Source organism: Adiantum capillus-veneris, chromosome 9 (assembly GCF_014529385.1).
Source record: "Adiantum capillus-veneris isolate H3 chromosome 9, ASM1452938v2, whole genome shotgun sequence".
Taxonomy (NCBI): domain Eukaryota; kingdom Viridiplantae; phylum Streptophyta; class Polypodiopsida; order Polypodiales; family Pteridaceae; genus Adiantum; species Adiantum capillus-veneris.
Genome location: NC_140939.1, coordinates 49,051,323 through 49,071,968, shown reverse-complemented (window position 1 = coordinate 49,071,968; position 20,646 = coordinate 49,051,323).

Here is a 20,646-nt window from a genome sequence, read left to right as displayed (position 1 = left end):
AGAGAGAGAGAGAGAGAGAGAGAGAGAGAGATGCACGTGTACACACACACACGAGAGAGAAAGGGAGAGATGCACATGTACACACATACACACACATGAGAAAGAGAGAGAGAGAGATGCAAGTATACACACACACACACATTTTCATAATGAAAATTTTCAAATGAGTATAGTAAGGCTTGAAATGACTTGGTATGTCACCAATCAAAGTTAATGTGATGGTGACCATTAGGTGGTGACAGAATTGCACATTTTCTCTACCACTCCCCTATGGCCTTCTTGGCCAAAAAACGCTTCAATAGGGTTTTTTTTTTGGGAGATAAGCAAGAGAAAGGGACAGGAGGCGCCGTAGAGAGAAGAAGGAGAAGAAGAAAGGAAGAAAAATAAAAAGAAGAAGGAGAAGAGAAGAAGAAGAAAGAAAGAAAAGAAGGAAATAAAAAGTGAAGTGGAGGGAGGCTCGATTTCTCTCTTTCTCTCTCTCTCTCTCTCTCTCTCTCCTCGTTGGCTAGTCCTCGGCTAGCGAAGGAGGAAGGGAGAAGAGGGAAGCTCGAAAGGGGATCCGGGATCTCGAAGAAGTAGAACAACAAGGGGAAGCTCTCCTTCTCTCGATCTCCAACCAACGCAAGGGGTTAAGAGAAGGAGGCTCAAAGGGAGAAGCTCGAAGGCAGGAAAGGGTGACGAGAAGAGCCAGATAGGGTAACGAAGGGAGAAGGGGACTCACAACAAGCTTGGTCGAACCAAGGGCGAAGCTTGTCAAAGCAATCAAGCAAAGGTAAGCTTGTCAGGGCAAGCAAGCAAAGAGAAGCTTATCGAGGTTGAAGCGAACAAGCAAGGCGAGAAGCTCAAGTCGAGGTCAACGAGGGGAAATCTCTCTCTCTCTCTCTCTCTTTCGCGCGTGGACAAGGGAATCTCTCTCTCGTTCTTGAGCTAAAGAAGGGACAAGAAGGGATTTGAAGACATATCAAGCAGTAGAACAACCGATCTAAGAAAACCGGCACAGTAGGATTTTGTTTGTCAGCGGCAACTTAAATTAGTTATTTCTTTTTTATGAATCGTGTAGCCGTTAATGGCCCGGGTAACTATAACAGGAGCCTAAACTCCTTGATTTCAGTGAATCTAAGTGTCCGTGCTCAGAGCTTAAATTGATTAATTGAAGGTTACGATGATGGACAAAGCCTTTTTCAATCACTATTCTTGTTCTCTTGACACCTCCCACAGCCAGAGGCCCAGTGCCTGCTCGGCTCACGTTTCGAACACATATCCCCCGACAACGGGCCGCAAAACGAGCCAACTCCTACAATTTTGATGAATGTTGAGACTTCCAAGGGTTATTTTCCCAAGGATGCTATGGATGAAGATCTTCACGATAAAGCTATTTTATATTATCAAACTCAAAACCCTGGTAAAAATCTATCTGATGATACAGGTCCAAAAAGTCCTAAGGTTTTTTGTAATGGCTATGAAGCTAGAGGGGGTGATGATGCTAAATCATCCTTGATACTGAATAAAGTGCACATGGTTTTTCATTTCTTTGGATAATATGCCAAATGTGGCTGGATCTGGATACTATTCCTAGTAATTCTTATGTCAATGATGTCCTGGCTACCAGTAAAAGGGAGTCAAAATTATTAAATGCTTGCGCGTAACGACCTTAAGTTACCAAAAGTTTATGAGATGTGGGCGCTGCACTATGCTTCGGGTGAAGCTCTACTATATTTTTGGAGCCCATCAATGCTATGTGATCTTAATGGTATTTGATCCAAGAGATTCAAAAGATCTTCAAAAGCAGGTTCACTATGGATGGGTATTTTTGGGTATACATTGTAGTTTCTTTCTGCTAGATCTAGGAATAGCATATTTGGAGCATAAATGCTTGAAGTTAATCGATACAAGAAATGTATGCTCATGTGGATATCATGCTGCTCCACTATTGGGGCAATTTCTTATTATCCCATTTGATTCTGGGGCTATTGAAGGGAACTTGCAGATTCAAGAATATGAATTATTTTCTTATAGCAGGTGACTTGGCACTAAGTTTTGTTTTTGGATTTATGCTAAGTTAGAAGATTTTTTGATTATATGATCAATAAGATTGCATGGCTAGCTTCCAGTTGACATCTTTGGACAATTAACAAAGTATCTTCATATCTTTTGAGTTGGTTCAGCTACCAGAACTTGAAGTACAAGACTTGACGGCCATTCCGTTGTAGACAAAGTAAGGCATAATTCAGCTTGACAAGGTTCCCTAAAGTGAGCCTGATGGTCAAGCCGTGTGCATAATTAACTAGAGCAATTGAGTCTGGCAGGGTTCAATAAATAGATTTTTCATAATTAAATGCTTTGGAGATACAACCACTACGGTTCAAAGATTCATGATGGGACAACTACCAGATAATTGAGCTAGACTATTGATGATATGATTTAAGACTTATTTTGTTTACATGTCCTTACCAATTATGTGAACTTGATGACAAGTAGCTCAAGGTGTTTATAGCAGATGCAGCTTGAAGACCGGTTGGCATAGACTGGCGTGTAAATGGCGTGTAGCTCCGCTTCCATGTCAAGAAAATGAGAAAAGGGATGCCAATCAGGTTTACTTGAATCCTACATGATTATTAAGCAGTAATAAGGGCTTGCTAACAAGCCAATTTTAAGTTAAAAGTATGTCAGATGCGGCTCTAAGGGCCAAAAGATGTCTTGGCAATGCTAAAGTGAGTATGCTTGAAGTGGTCATAGCTGGGATTTTATTCATTAGAGTTGCAGTAATTGAAGTGCTCTATAGGCCTGTCTTTACGGCTCATCAGTGGGAGCTAAAAATAGGAATTTATCTTAGTTTGAAGTTGAGTGAGTAGCATATCCGTACCCGATTGGATAGCTGCTGATAAAGGGTCAAAGATGATATGAATGCATGGGCCTGAAGTGCTCACTTTGAGGAGCATATCACTCTTTTCAGTTTGTCAATCTGGGTTTTGGCTTTCAAGATATGGCCAGTTTAAGTATCACCGAGGGCCAGTCCCGTACCACTCTGGTCGTCTCAGTCAGTTGTTCATCTAGTTATTTTTGAGCCTCAGCCAGGTTCGGGGAAATGGTGTTGATAGTGCATTGATAGCCAGTGCTTCAATTGAATTGTATATATGGTTGGCTAATAGCAGTTCAGATTCATTTATTCAAACCATAGGAGCCGTCGGAGCCAAATCCCATGCCTTGGTCAACATATATTCCAGGTATGGTGGCAATCAAAGGCTGTCTCCACTAGCAAGTGTATTTTCTAGTCCAATGACAGTCTCCACCACGGCAACCCATGGCCGCTTATTGATGGCAAAAAAGGAGTAGTGCTTGTCTGGGATGAATGCCAAAACTCGGCAATGCTTTGGTCAGTATTTATACCAAATATGGTGTTTTTATGGAAGCCACTACAATAAGATGCTTTTTTTTATATGTATGCCCAAATGTGGTGCTCTTGAATCAAGAGGCCACCCAAGGTTGAAAAGGCATGGCCAAGGGCCGCCCATTAAAGCAATTAAAGGATTAGTGTGAAGGGGTGTAAAAGAAAAAGGGCAAGAGATGGAGAGCAGCATGTAGAAGGTGTAGGGAAAGAGTAGCTCGCGCAGGCCTGGGGAGATCTCGGCTGCGCTCAAGCAAGAGATGGATATTGTCCAGTTCGCCATGGTTAAGACTTTTGGCCCCGCTGCCATTCGGTTCCGTGCAGGTCGACCTCTAGCATGCCATGTCAGCAAGGGCCGCTGCCCATTAGAAACATCGTTAATGGGTTTGCAAGAAATAGCAAGTATACTTACCATGCAATCTCCCAAAGTGGGGTATTATAAAAAAGGAGGAAGCGGCTCTCATGGGGCTCTTTTTTATATTCTTCTCTTTCTCTCGGGAGGCAAAGCCATTCGAATTCCATTCTAAGGCTCTTCTCTTCTCGTTGGTAAAAGCCGGAAGCCTTGAGCTCTCTAATCTGAAGCTACACCCCACAGCTTCTTCTCCCTGGGGTAAGCCATAACCTTCCTTCGCCAATCATAATCCACCTAATCCCGCTCTTAAGCGAGCTTCCTAATCTGAAGCTAAACCTCCTTAAGCCATTCAAATCCTATTGCTAAGCAAGCTTTCTAGCCTAAACTTAACCTTCCATAGCCCATGTAGGCTAAGCTTCATAAACCATTCACTTTAATGCTAATCTTCAAAAACCGCTCCTAAGAAAAGCTCCACAGTCGCTTTATCTCTAGTCCTAAACTCCCTATCTAGCTCTCATAGCCATAACCAAAGATAAGATCAATCTCTCTCTCTCTCTCTCTCTCTCTCTCTCTCTCTCTCTCTCTCTCTCTCTCTCTCTCTCTCTCTCTCTCTCTCTCTCTCTCTCTCTCTCTCTCTCTCGACCTTGAAGCTGCAGACTAAGGACAATTAAAGCAGGTGAAGCCGATGTAAGAAGCATAAACTCCTCCATTAGCATTGGATTAAGCAAAGATACTGTTAATTATTTGTTTTGAGTCATCAAGCTTCAGAATTTGGATCAAGCTGTCTGTTTTAAGCTCTGTCTCCATTAAGCATGTTTGCTGCAAGTCGCTTCCTTGCACCTCTCACAGCCAGAGGCCACATTGCCAAGAAGTGTGCAGTGCGACTAGGAAAGCGTCGGGCCTCTGACTGTGAGGATTAGTAGCAAAATCAAGCAAGGCGTAGGCAATTTGAAGCCAAAAACACACTAAAAAAGAACAAAACTCCATCCATGAAAGCTCCACTTTGAAAAAGAACCAATACTAACTCAAAAATTTTGTGTGTGTGAAGATTAGGTGTAGCCTCACTCCCAATTGCACAGATGCAGTGCTCATTCGACCTGTTAAAAACCCTAAATTTATGCTTTGATTCTTCGTCGCGACCATTCCATGGAAGCTTCAGTACTTCATTGGAGAAGCCCAAGTAGTTATTTGAGGAGGGGAAACCCTAATTGGAGGTCTCACAGCCTCAACCATGTAGTGGAAGCAGCACGGGACTACACTAGCACCCTGTAAAGGAATGGCTGTATCTCCTTGCTCATGTACCCAAATGAGCTCATTATTCGATCTATAAATTTCCACACAACTTGAGCAACAACTTCAGCATCGTTGATGTGGCATTTTGAGCTATTCTGGGCATTTTTAAGGCTATTTTTGACCATTTTTAGACAAAAAATGTCACTTTTTGTTCGTAAAAAGCCCAAACGAGCTGGGAAAAATCCCTAAAATTATGGAAAAATCCCATTGGGATCAAATTTCATGTTGAACCTCATTTTACCACTTGGTAAGAACTTTGGACACGTATTTCACACCAACGTACGAAACTTGCTATTTTTGACCGAGATTGCCCGCATTGAACTTTCTAGGCAAAATGAGCGTGCCACTTCGAAACACCTAACATTTGTACATTCTCAAAGCAAATTAGGCATATATTTATGTGAAAAAGCATTCCATGGTGCCACGTGCAGGGCCTCGTTCGCCCGGCAAGGTATGTACACAACCGTGACATTCATTTTCGCATATATCACACTATGTACATTGTAGCATTTGGTCCCACACATCATAAACATTAAGAGTGAGGTAGATACTTTAATTTCACATTATGAAGGTGCCATCTCACGACAACCCCCTCTAAACCTGCACATCCTCCGGCATGTGCCACATATATCTTTTGCAGGTTCAATCTTCATTTAAGTCAACATACATGTCGATTTCATCATCACTTGCAACAAAATCTAACGCATCATCCTCTTGTTCTTCATCCACATACATACCATATTCATCAGAGCCTTCAATTTGACCTTCCTGTGAATCAAAGGGATTTGTATCACCTCTTGTTTTGAATAACTTGATTCTTTTCCCTGCAATGGGAATCTTCATTTTTGTCCCATCTAATTCATGCAAGGTATAAGTTGCAGTCCCATGTACATGCTGAACAACATAAGGACCAAACCATCTCTTTGAAAGCTTTCTTATTGTTGAATGTTGGTTTTCAAGACTACTGTCATACATCAACACCCAATCGCCTTCCTCAATAGCTTTAGGTCTGAGCCTATACCTCTTGTCGAATCTGTCCTTATTATTTAACCTTGCATCTTTTAATCGTTCTACTACAATCTCAATATCTTGGGGCCTTTTTTCTAACTGTTTTATGCGCAAAGCAAGAAGGTCTTCCCTACTCATCCCATCTTCCCAAGGTAATACATTCCATGTAGGAATTACATCCTCAATTGGCATTATAGGTTTCTGACCATACATCAACTCAAAAGGCATATAACCAGTAACCGAGCTATGAGTTGTACGATCAGCCCATAAAGCATAAGGCAACAACCTAGGCCACTCTCCCATTTTACCTTTGCAAGCCTTAGCTAAAGCTTTAATGATAGGAGGATGCCCACACTCCGATTTACCATTTCCCTCAGGATTATATGCAGTAGTGAGAGCAAGTTTAATGCCCAACCTAGAGAAAAACTCCCTTGATTTGTCAGCATCCAACTCACCCCTGTCCGCTGTTATTTTCCCAACACAACCATAACGGCTAATTACATCATCCAAGAGGAACTTACATACCCCTTCTGTGCTTTTTGTTCTTAGAGCACGACCTTCAACTTGATTGGTTAAGTCTTCTCGTGCAAGCACTATGTATCTCATTTGCCATAAGCCCAATGGCATTGTAACCAGATCTACTACCCACTTGTAATGCATGGCCAATGGGTAAGTAGGGTGCAACCCATCACGATGACGTACATTTGAATACATTTGACAGGTTTCATAGGACTCCACAAAGTGAGATACATCTTTATACATACCTTTCCACCAATACCTCTCTTTCATTTTAGTAAAGGTGGCCCATACACCTCTATGTCCAGCATAAAGACTCTCATGAAACTTTTTCATAAGCTCATTTTGAGCATCCTTATCATTCACGACTCTCATTGGCATTCCATTTCTTTGTTTTGGACGCTTCCATAAGTACCCATCTTTCAAAAAGTATCCGTAGGCCTTTCTCCGTATTCTTTTGAACTCTTGATCAGACCACCTGTTTGGCGGAAGAAGCAACAGGTGGCCGTGGCCAGAAGGACCATAATTTCCTGAGAAACCATTGTAAAATTCTTTTGTAAAGAAGCATCTCTAAGCCGGGAAATTATCAAGGATGTATGATTATTCTTTTGGGAGCAATTGTATATTAGAGAGCCAGCTTTAAGAGTAGGAGCTTATGGCCGGACAAGCCATTGTTTGCAAAGACCTAAATCTATAAAGGTCAATTTCTGTAAGTTTTGGATAATCTTTTGAATGGAGAACTGAGAAGACAACGTACGTTTGAGAGCTCCTTCTTGTTCAAACTTGTAATCTTCGCCATTATGGCTACGGTAATCCAAATTCAGATTTGATTATTGCATTGTGTTCCTCTCCTCTTGCTCTTTCAGTTAAGTGTAATCATTCAAGATTCGGTGTAGGTTTTCGACTACGAGTTTGAGGCCTTAAATCGCTGTTTTGAGTGTCTATATGCGTGTTTTATGTCGTTTCAACCCTTGGAGGGGCTTTAGGGACCTTAGAACGACCCTTTAGGATCAATCGTTTGCTGTTTTTGCGTACTTTGGGACAAACGATCGCGATTGTTGTGCCTTCTCATAATGTTGTGACAGTGATAGGATATGTTCCTAATAGTCCCCTGTAGCTTCCCTTCAAGTTTCGTGCCATTCCGATATGATTTGCATGGCGAACGGGCGTGATGACTGTAGAGCTATGTAGAAGGACATAGGCAGATTACTTGGCTTTAGTGCGTTCGATTTTGTTGTAGAGTTAGTAGTTGCATCTCTTCGAATTCACTTCATTAGGATTGACACCCTAGTGAGTTTCCATGCCTCATCCGAGTCGCTTCCCCTGTATCGATAATATTATGTTGATGCTTGAGAGCTATGGTATGGACGTCCGTCGCGGCGACCTGCAAACATTGGCGTCGTTGCCGGGGAATGCACCTTAGGTGATGAGTGACCGAGTGCGCAGTTAGACTCCTTAAAAAAGATCAATCCACAAATCCATTTTACACCTCAGTTAGGCTGCTAGACAAGGGTTTAGGGCCTAGGGGAATCTAGAGCCAGTGAACCGACTAGACCCTCTCTTAGGAGATTTAGGGAGCTGTGAGTGAACGTGTTTAAGCATTTTTGCTCTTCAATTCCTCTAATTCGATTGAGTACTGAAATCTCACCCGAAATCCGTCGTGTTTGTTTTGTTTGATTCATTTTCTTATGTTTTTTCAGTTCTGTACTTAGGAGTAGGATAAGCAAATCACATTCCGATCAGATTTGGGGCAAAAGTTAGAGTCGAGAAACTAGAAAACCATAACTTTGGCCGAAAAAACCATAGGACTCTAAATTTCTGAAAATCTGACCAAACAGGATTGATATTGATTCAAATCACAGAGTGGTAGCACAAAACACTAGGAAACACTTGTCAGAGGGAGAAGACAAAATTTCATCAGATTTGGCCCAGGTACTATGATCGCGATCGGTGTACCTCAGTGTTAGATTTGAACCAGATTTGACATGTGCCTTCGTGATAAGATTCCAAACAAGTTTGTCTAAAGCAACCACACCCAAAAACATCAAAAATCAAGGGAGTCAGGCCACTTGTGTAAAACTAGCCTGACAGACCCAGAAACTGCAAAATCTTGACTTTTGGTGATCCAAATGCAAAAAGACTTGGGGTATAGCTTTAAAACATCAGTATCTACAAGCATGCCAAATTTGGTCTGATTTGGGCTCAGAAGTACGATCGCGATCGGTGTACCTAAGTCCCTGATTTTGACCAAATTTCATATGTGGACTCCCCAAGTGTATACAAACATAAAAGTCTCAAGGGTCTAGGGTCAAAAAACCACAAAAAAACTGGTTAAAACCACTGAATACAGATCCAAGTCAAAAACTGCTAAACTGGCATACAAATTGACTTTCAGCAGACCAAGACACATCAAAACTGGGAAGAAACTATACAGAGGGATAGCCTGTACACAGGACAACCCCAGACAGCTTTCAAATGCCAAAACAAACACCAAAATCTAGTCAAATTGACAGATTCAAGAAATCAGGCACTTCAGACCAAGAAACTGTGAATTCTTGACTTTTTTGAGTCCAAATTCAAAAAGATTTGGCAGGTAGTCCTAGAATAGCCTAGTGAACAAGCTGGTGAAGTTTCAGCTGATTTGGGCTCAGAAGTACGATCGCGATCGGTGTACCTCTGGCCCAGATCTCGCTCATTTTTGACCTGATCATAAACCTAGGTTACACAAGATACAAGGAGTTTTCAGAACTCAAATTGGACATATTGTCAATAATCTGCAATCAAAATTGTGTTAAGATCATTTTGAAGTGTTGAATCTGCTAACAGTTGGAATGATACAGTGATCTCATAGCCATCTAGTGTATTCATTTGCAGAGACCGGTCGAGTAACAGCCCATGCAGTCACCTGAATTGAAATATTTTTCCATCTCCAGGTAAGAGGTTTGGATTCGGTCAGTAAATCCCACTTTCTTCATGTTTTTGAGATCAGGAAAACAGATCAACACCAGACACCTAGATTTAGCAGATCAAACGAGTGTCGCGTCAACGGAGGAGAGTGTAAACCAAGGGATAGTACGCCAATTGGAACCGATCCTTGAAGAAGTCATTTCAGATACTTCTTCAGAGAGATCTTCAGAGAGTTTCGCAAAACACTTGGGGCAAATAAAACTAAACGGAAGAGAAAACATGGCCGCAGGACCATCAGACCCTAACATTGTGGACAAGTGGGGATTGATGGGCACGAAAGCCAAAATAGACGAGGAACATGAGGAAAGGGCTCCAACAATGAGCTTACCGAATGTGAAATTAAGGCGAGAAAATGAAACGATGTGAATCAACACTGATAACGTCTACCTGGGGCTATACAAGTATAATAATGGAGAGCAAGATCTCTATTATAGATGTGAGGAACCCTACGTTGGGGAGATGACTGAGAGGAAAAAACTTTATGTCTTCACCTACACAGAGGGAGCGGAAATGAAAATTGCCGCATATGACAAGTATGGAAGACGATATGCAACAATCGACAAAAAAGAATTGGAGGGTTATACGTACTTTGGGGGACCACTTCACCATTCTTATGTCACTCCAAGCCCTCTTAGAACAACACCTACAACTATTGTGCCAGAACCGTTAACCACAGGTGGAGGGAGGACTCATGTAGCTGATTCTTTGAGTCAACCTCATTATTCGATGCCAAGCCCCATGGGAACGTTACATTCCACAGAATCGATGGCTACGAATCGAGGTAGTACGGTTCCTATCTCTACACATATGGCTGTCGGTCCGACATTCGCATCCATCCGATCACATTTGCCACCTAGTAGTAGACTTGGGGCGGGTGAGCCAATGAGAGCAACCTACGACCTCCCTGATGTACGAGAATGATTAAGTATGGACATGGGAGCAATGAGAGTGACCGTAGACCATAGGTGGATAAGACCTTCCCAAGTAGCGAAGTGCATGCCGAAGAAGTATAGCGGCTCGGGGGATCCGTATGCCCATGTATTGCTTTTTAAGCAAGTCTTAAGAGCGGAACAGATCACTGATTTCCATACTCAATACAAGGGATTCGGGCTGACCTTGGAAGGGACGGCCTTAACATGGTTTCAACTTTTAAACCCTGAAATTTTTCCAAACATTGAACATGTATTGCGCGAGTTCGCAGAAGAATTATCAAAACGGGGTATAAAGCATAATACTGTATCGCAGATATATGCTTTTAAACAAAGGGAGAATGAAAAAGTGAAGGAAGCGACCTTGAGATTCAAGCAATACATTGAGAGATGTCCGAGAAGAGAATTACCGCAGGACGAGAGATTGTCTGTGCTCTTCGTTGAAGGACTGAGGAATGAAACCTTGAAAAAGGACCTTCACTTGAAGGCCTGTAGCACATTTCAGCAGGTTACGAGGGAAGCATTATATCTTGTCGACAACTGCAAAGCATATGGGGAAGTGTCCGAGGACACTGATTCAATAGCCAGTGGCTCCTCATCGATTAAGAGCGAACCCTCTACTAAAAAATATGCTCAGGCGTCCTTGATGCCGACAACTGACCAATTGATAGAGGAGGTAACAAAGAGAATGCAACAACATGTGAGATCAAATCCGATGATGAGACAGTCTCAGACGAGGAAGTGTGACGCATGCGGGGGGGATCATCCGACGCCATGGTGCACAAAACAACCTAAAGCTCCAGTTGCGAGTGGACGAGTACTGAAATGGTGTGCCATAGAGCAGAAATGGACTAATCATAGCACTGAAGAGTGTTTTTATAACAAAAATTTTGTGAGGGAAAGACCGCATGGACCTCCAACTGGACCATCCCAACCACCTCCTCCAAGGTATCAAGTTGGACCAAATATGAATTTGGTAGCGGGAGCAGACAGACCTCAACGTGTGTTGGGTCAACAACCTCCGTTACCACAGGAAAATAGAGCCATGATTAGATACGCTCAACCTTGTGAAGCATCACCAGGAACGAATAGTACACTTCAAGTATCTTATTACGAGGAACCAAATGAGCCTTACGCAACTGAACCCGAATCACGAATATACACGGACGAAGCATATCAACCGTGGGGAAATAGCGAGGTATGGCACCACCAACGTATATACCCCAACCTTCAAGAGATCAATATTTGGTAGACGAGAGAACGTTAATGTTCATTGCAAACCAGAATTACAAACCAAGAGGATATCCCAATAGAGCAAGACAACTTATGGGACCACCTGCTCCAAATCAACCAACAATTGGACAGTGCTATAGCTGTGGAAGTAGGGATCATTGGGAGCATAATTGTCCTTTCAAGGGCGAAAGAGTGAAAATTTTTGGATTTTGCGACGAATGTGGCGTGAATCACATATTACTAGATTGTCCGAAGAATCCGGACAACAAGGAAAAAACAACTATGAATAATGTGGGGGTGATACCAAGCGCTAGCAGCGGATCAGAAACCGATCCCATGATCCGAATCAACGTGATAACCAGAGCCCAAACTAAGGACTTAGAAAAAAACGAAACTTTGGAGGAAAAGGTCGAGTTGCCCATACCAATAGAAAATGAGAGTTTATCCGTAGAACTCAGCGAAAATCCTGGAAGGCAAAACGAGACAGGATAAAAGTAAGAAGGTTAAAAACGCAAATTGCCATGCAAAACGAGTTGCATGAAACGAAGGAACAACTCAAACGAGAGAGAGAGAGTAAGACAACTGAGGTCATCAGCAAACCGAGGAAAGCGTCCTCAGGCGGATCAATCTTGGTTGACAAAGTGCTAGAGCCGTTAGAGGCTCTATTACAGGCATACGAAGCAAGGCTAAAAACAAACCAAACCTTAGAGCAAAGATGGTTGACTTATCCTCAACCAAAAGTGGAAACGAAGCGTTTGGAAATATGTAAACACCTCATTGAGACAGCCCAGGCGTTGATGGAACCTAAAATCACTAGAATCCCAAAACAAGAAGTATTGATTCACAAAGAGCGAGAAAAGCTAAAAAGCGATGAACCAAAACGATTAAACGATCCCAAGCCAGAAACAGTATTGCCACTGGATCACCGAGTTGTACCAAACACGACTGATGACGCTAAATCAATGACGATGATGCCAATTCTAGAGGTGGAAGAACAATGACCGCAACACTTATGGGAAACCATTAGAAACAGAAAGAATGGAAGCACGACGTTACAATCTGCTCCAATTCCTGAAATTAACATGGATAACGGATTTTTTCCAGCCGATATACACTCGTTGTATGGGGATGCGGGAACGGAAATTTCGGTAGAAAGCAAAGCCCAATCCTTGAAAACTCTGCCTCCATTTATAGGTGAACATGAGGCACGATCGGAGATAAGGTTAGTTCCATCCCAGATAAGAACTATCCCACGTATGATCGACTCCAAGAGTCTTCAAGAGATGCTGTCGACACCTATAACATGCACCATCACGCTGTCTGAACTCTTGAGAGTCAAACCACATTTGTGGGAAGACATGGCAAAACATATGGAGCAAAAGGGAGTAAAGATTCCTCTTCCGACAAACCCTCCGGGAGAAGAAAAAGGACGAGAAAGCCAACCCAAAGCCCGACCAGTGCCCATAAACAAGGTTGGAGATTACTGCGAAGGAGAGAAGGGTAACACAACATTACCTGTTGAGTATCAGGATATAACAACAATAGCTATCCTAGACAGTGGAGCTGGAGTGGCTATTGCTACAAAGAAAATCTCGGAAAAGTGGGGCCGTCCAGCTCTCCGGATAACTAGGATGAAACTGCAACTCGCGGATGGGTATGTACAGAGGCCGTTGGGGATCTTGGAACAAATAATTGTAACTTCATGTGGAATTAACTATGAGCACACCTTTGTTGTGGTGGATTTCGGGAAAACGAACAACTTTGACATTATTTTGGGACGACTATTCATGCGTCAACTCAAAATGATACAGGACTGGGGTTACGATCAAATCTACCTAAGGCACGAGGAACTAATAACGAAAATCAACATGAAGAATCACAGCTATAGAGATGTTTCAAAAACACCTGCGCAAGAATTTAATTCTACCACTGTAAATGAAAAAGAAATACCCGCGTGGATGTAAACAAAAGCGCATATCTGGATGTGTGGAGCATCCGATTGTGGTGAGCTAATCCAAGAGGAGTGCGTTCTGGAAAGATCTGTCGAAGACGAGGCTTATTTCTCAGAACCTTTTCCGGAAAATCTATTTGAGCCATTCGGGTGGACTCAAATATTGTCAACCTTGGACGTATGTGTTAACGAATGCACACCTATGAAATTTTGTGACGAAGAAGGATACGACCTAGAAACGTTACAAATGGCTGGCGTTATCCTTGAGTCAGGATCAGAAAACGAGGAACAGGAAGAACCTCCACGTGAGACTGGGTGTAAACGAATAACTGATGAGGTATCTGCAGTGAACGATAGGATTAAAATAGAAGAGGAATTCACGGATTCACTATGCTGTGACCTTCCATCATTGGACGACGAAAATCAACTGATAGAGGCTGATGATGAAAGATCAAGCACATCAGAGACAAACGGAGAATACAGAATGAGACAGGATAGGTTTTACGAGTTTCATAACCAAAAACCTAGTCGACAGGAGCGGTATAAATCAAAGAGAGCCAAAAAATCAAGGGCAAATAATCATAATCCTATGCCTCTTGTCAATGACAGAACGGGATATCTAAAACTTGTCAAAGCTGAGGATTGTGTCAAAGACGTGGTCACCGGTAGATTCACCAAAACTAAACCATGGGAAAACAACAAGAAGAATAGACACGAAAAGCGGATGACTAAGTCGCGAAAGGAGAGGAAAACGGGGTCCGAAATGACCAAAACAGAGAGGAAAGCAGAGTACAATAAGCTCAAGTGAACCCTAAGAGACATATGGATGACCGACTTTGAAACAAATGACGATACGGGTTCTGACAAGATAGATGCACCATCCCATTATAAGAAATATACCATACAAGATAGGAAAATCATAGTGCAACAACCTATGAGGGAATTGAAAGAATCGGGTATATCGTATGACGGTCCTGAAAAAGCCAAACGAATAGATCTAGCGGAGCCAGAAGAAGATCCAAAACCTGCATATATTGCCACAGATCTTACTGACGAAGAGGAAAAGCTTTTGTTAGCTACTCTTAAACAATATAGAGATGTGTTTGCATGGTCGTACAAAGATCTTAAGGGGGTGGATCCTAGTATCTGTCAACACACGATAACCCTTAAGAATGACGCGAAACCCAGCAAACAACGTACCTATACTTACAATGAAACATTTGCTAAAAATATCAAGGAGGAGATAGATAAACTTAAGGAGGCGGAGTTTATTTACGAAATTGAGCACACCGATTGGGTATCACCGATTGGGTATCATCGATTGTGGTGGTCCCAAAGAAAAACGGAAAGTTGAGAGTGTGTGTCAATCTCAAGAAAGTAAACGCTGCTACAATTTGAGACAACTATCCCCTACCCATTACTGATCATGTAATAGAAAGAGTAGCAGGCAAAGAGGCATATAGATTCTTAGATGGCTTTTCAGGTTACAACCAACTCGCAATAAAGCCAGAGGATCAGCACAAAATGGCCTTCGCAATAGAATGGGGTATTTTTGCATTCCGGGTAATGGCTTTTGGCCTAACAAATGCACCAGCTACATTTCAGAGGCTAATGGGTCATGCTTTTAAAGAATATCTAAGACAATTCTTAGAAATTTACATGGATGACTTGTGCGTTCACTCCATTGTAAGACTGGAGCACATAGAACATTTGAGCAAGGTGTTCGAGAAACGCAGGCTGTATCGGATTTGCCTGAACCCAGAAAAATGCGTCTTCATGGTAAGACAGGGCAAAATACTGGGCCATATAGTGTCCAAAAACGGGATTTAGACAGACATGGAGAAGATCAACGTCATTGTTGATCTACCACAACCAGTGAGGGTGAAGGAGGTACAGGTGTTTATGGGTCATTGTGGATATTAGCGAAGATTTATCTACTCATACGCTATAATTGCAAAACCACTTTACGCGCTGATAACTAAATTTGAGTGGACAGAAGAATGTGAAGAAGCTTTTCAAGCGTTGAAGCAGAGAATAATTTCCGCTCCAATATTGAAAGCTTCGGATTGGGAAAAGATCTTTCACATTCATGTGGATGCATCAGCGTATGCAATAGGATGCATACTTGCACAACCTGGAGAGAACAACATGGATTTTCCAATAAGTTACTCCAGTAGACAATTGAACAATGCAGAGAGGAATTACACGACAACTGAGAGGGAGGGATTAGGTATAGTCTATGCGGTGAAAAAGTTTAGACACTACTTACTTTCCAATAAATTTGTATTCTTCGTTGATCACCAAGCACTGCTGTACTTAGTGAATAAACCTTGCAGTACGGGAAGGATTTTTTGATGGTTCATCATACTGCTTGAGTTTGATTTCACAGTAGTGGTCAAGAAAGGCACTACACACCAAAGAGCTTACCATTTATCTAGAATGATGCATGGAGAAAACCCTATAGGAGTTGACGATGATCTGCCAGATGCATATCTTTTCAACATAGAAATGGTTCCAAGATGGAGCGAGGGCTTAATTCCTTTGCTAACTATCGGGTCTTTGAATATAACAAGCCAACCATCTACCATTGCAGCATCCAGATCATTGGTAATGTTAGCGGGCAGGTTATATAAACAAGGAACGGATCAAATCCTTAGGCTTTGTGTAGAACCCGACGAACGGGAATTGTACCTAAACCAGGCTCATGTACAAACAACGGGGATTCACAATGGGCATGCACAGATGTACCAGAGATTGATGAGAATGGGTGTGTATTGGCAAAAAATGCAACATAGTGTTCACATGCATGTCAAATCTTGTGTTAAATGCACACTTCAAAATCCAATAGAACACTGAACTCTATTAAGAATGTCCGTAGCACCCCGATGGAGTAACTACATCGTTGAATACCTCACCACCAGGATACTTCCAGAGGGGATGAGCAAATCGCGAATCAAAACAATCATCAAAGAGGCAGAAAACTATGTACTGATTGAGGACGCTCTTTACAAGAGGGGAAAGGACCATCAATTGAGAATGTGCTCGACTGAAGAGGAATACATTCCTATCTTAGAGCAAGCACACAGCGGACAAGCGGGTGGACATTTCTTAGCTGATAAAACGGCCAAAGAAATTCTTATTGCGGGCATATGGTGGCCTACACTATTCATGGATGCCGAAGAGTTTGTCAAACGATGTGATGAGTGCCAGAAAACAAAAATTCCGAGAGCGTGAGACGATATGCCCTTAAGGCCGATGATGGGGGCAAGAGCGTTTGCGAAATGGGGAATAGATTTTGTAGGACCGATAGCGCCTCCGGGGTATAAAACGCACGCTCAATACATTATAGTGGCAACAGATTATCTAACAAAATGGGTGGAAGCTAAAGCAACATCCAGAAATGATGCAAAAATGATAGCACAGTTTTTATACGAGAATATTTTCACGAGATATGGCTTACCAATTGAGCTCGTGAGCGATAGAGGCACTCACTTCATCAATGAAGTGATCGAATTCCTACTGGACGAATTCATGGTGATTCATAGAAAATCCGCCCCCTATCACCCACAAGCGAACGGCCAAGCAGAAAGTACGAATAAAATTTTAGTGACAATTCTCACCAAAATTGTCGGCGAATCAAGAGCTGATTGGGATCAAAAGCTGCATTCAGCTTTATGGGCGTATCGAGTAGCTTACAAAACATCCATCAGAACGACTCCATTCAACATGGTTTATGGAATGCAAGCGATTTTGCCACTTGAATTCCTTATTCCCACACTTCGAGTCGCTAAACAATTAGAATGGACGGGCCATGAATTATCCAATCAGGTAGGTGTCCTAGAAAAATTGGATGAAACTAGATTGAGAGCCGTTGCGTCAATCTACGTGCAAAAACGAAACATGAAATCATTCTTTGATCAACATGTAATCAGCAAGGAATTTGCTACTGGGGATTACATTTTAATGTATACCCTAAAACAAATTCCCGAAAACTCAAAAAGCGAGGGAATGGACCCTACGTGATTCATGATATATCATCTAGCGGTTGCATCAAACTTGCGACATTAGAGGGAGAGGAAATGCCTAACTGGATTAGTGGTTGCAGACTAAAGAAATACAACTTGCCACTAACCATAGAGATGCTTGCCAAAATACACGCTGTGAAGGAACGCAAGATCAAAGCAAATGAAACAAAGGCTCAAGCGCAGGAGGAGGCCAAAGTCAGGATTTTAAAAAGAAAACAAGCATTACAACAACAAGGACCTCCTACACCAGCGGACACGGCTCGAATTTCTATATCTATCATTCAAAATGATGAGCAATGGCAAATAGGAATTGATGTTCACATCAATGTCAAACTCCCGCATGGCAGGTATCAATGAGCATTAATTGACACATGTGTAAGAGTGAATGTGGTCAACTTCTCCACTTACAGGATGCTAACAAATGAACCCCCAGGTGCAATCCACAATTGATCTACGAGTGGCAAACGGTGCAACAATGCCAACGATGGGGATAGTAAACTTGCCAATCAATCTTGATGGAAATAGTTGCCCTCATCAATTTTTTGTAATGAAAGACGGAGAGATTAGAGAATCAATATGTTTAGGAGTTCCATGGATGAGAACGTACAATGCAGTCACTGAATGGTCAGAACATGCGTTAAGGTACACACACGACTCTAACGTGTACATGACTCCATTCGCCAAAATAGATCACTCGTGGCCAAGTATCCCCATCGACAACAAGCAATTGGCTCTTCAACCAAAAACAACCCCCAAGGTTATTCAGTAGGTCTGGATCAGGAAATCATTGCTGACCAACAAACCGAGCAAGATATGGCTACCTAAGAGCAACCTCCAGACGGAACCAGCATCATCTATAAAACCTTCCAAAGCTACTTCCAAGTGGAAATGGCAACCAAAAAAGGATAACGCTCAAATGCCAGAGCTCGAAAGGAACAACAAAACTCAAAACAAGAAGCCTGAATCTTCCAAATGGCACTGGAAACCGGTGAAAACCAAAGCAGAATCGGTGCAGATGCAACAAACTACCTATAAATGGGTTCCAAAACTAGTTGCAGGCACAAAACCCACAATAAAGGAAAGAGCAAGTCAACTGCAGGCTCTCATGTTCCATAAACAGCTACCTTCGCCATCAAAAGCCGCTAAACACTACATTCAGTTCCCACATCATGCACGGCATATTGTTACCCAACGCATTGTCTCAAACATCAGAATAGGGCCACATGACATGGCCATGCATAGACACAGAGTTCAAAACCCATGCACATGCACCACCCTTCGTCCGGGGCGACTTGGACAAGGAAGAGGGGAGTAATAGTCAAGGCCATTAAGACAATTAAGAGGTCCAAATTGTATATATTTACATAATGTGTGTGTTTTTTCATCATCTAGAGTTCAGTTCTGAACAAATTTGATCAAAACCTGGCTTGTATCATCCGACTAGCATAATAATGAGCTGTAATGACAAATTCGGAGCATTGGGATGCTTCAAGAGAAAATATATGCTTAGGGGTGAGTATAATAATTTTGGATAAATTTTTGCCAGTTAATAAGTATTTTCATTTTATTGTGTTTGATTTTCGTTAATAAAACTTCAAAAATTCAGAAAAATCTCGCTCACAAGTGTCGGAATCAAGTTCTGGAAGCAAACGCCGAAGTATCACGATAAAATTATCAAGCATGGAAGATATGAAGCTAATCTGAAGATGTCAAATTTTGGCCTCAATGATCATGACTACATTTTGCCAAAATCGCATCAAACGGTCATGCGACGCCGGAATGATGAACAGATCGACTCACACGTGGTATACAGATTAAATCGAGAGCAATGGTGAGAAAAATCAACCCTGTGTTATGAAAATCTCGGGAAGATATAGGTCAGGTAGGCCAAAGTCTAGCTCATTGTTTATTTTCACCTTTTGAGAGAGAAGGAGAGAGCTTTTTTGACCAAGAGCAAGCTGCCACGTTTCTGCCCTGAACGGACGGTTGGAGCCACCATTTCACACCAGATTTCACTAGTATGTTCCCTATTAAGTAAAGATCAAGTCTATTATGCATGCAAGCGCGAATCTTTGCACAAACGGGCGAAAGGATCGAATCAAAGTCGGATTGGGTCAAAAAGGTTGAGGGCCCTTAGAGGCATCCATGCAATACTTCTTTCAGCCACAGAACACATCAGTGTGCTCCCCACAAGTCCAGGAACAAAACTATGAGGTCAAAACCATATTTGGTGGTGGTACACCGATCGTGATCGGTGTACCTACCTGACAAAAACTGGGACAGAATTTGCCCAACACATCCCCTCAACCTCGCCTGCATACTGCTGGTGTCAAAACCAAATTTGGCCTCTGGAGTACGATCGCGATCGGTGCCCTCAGACGAAGGTTTTGCAACTTTTGAGTTGGCCCATGCTTGGAACTCAGCTAAAAGCACACTCTCTTGAATTTTCAAGGAAAATGCACAAAATTTGCTCATAGATTGGGCCCAATTTGTCAAACACAACCAAAAAGGGAAAATTTGACCTAATACTATCCAAATCTGGTTAGAAATGATGATGGATGGTTTGGAAGGAACACTTGTCCGACTATAAGTCAGGACAGTTGCAGGAAACCTCAGATGGATCTCAAAAACCTCCTACAAGTACAGAAATGGTAATTTCAGTTTCGAATGATCACACGAAGCTAGACAGGGAGCCGAGGCAATGCCAAAACCAAAAAATCACTTAAGGATACTCAAACATCACATGGATATCCAAGAAATGCCTGGAAAATGCACAGATCTGGAAAACCTCCTAAGACGGGGTCTAAAGTGCCTGATAAGGTCAAAATCAGACATTGGAGTAGGCTGTTAGTAGAAGAACATCATAGGAGCGGTGGCAGCTCCAGAACTAACTCCAACTAACTCCAGGATCCAACCAAAGTTCATCAGGGAAACCAAATATGGTTAGACTTAGTAAAATATGGTCAAATAGTGAAAAATTGCTCTAA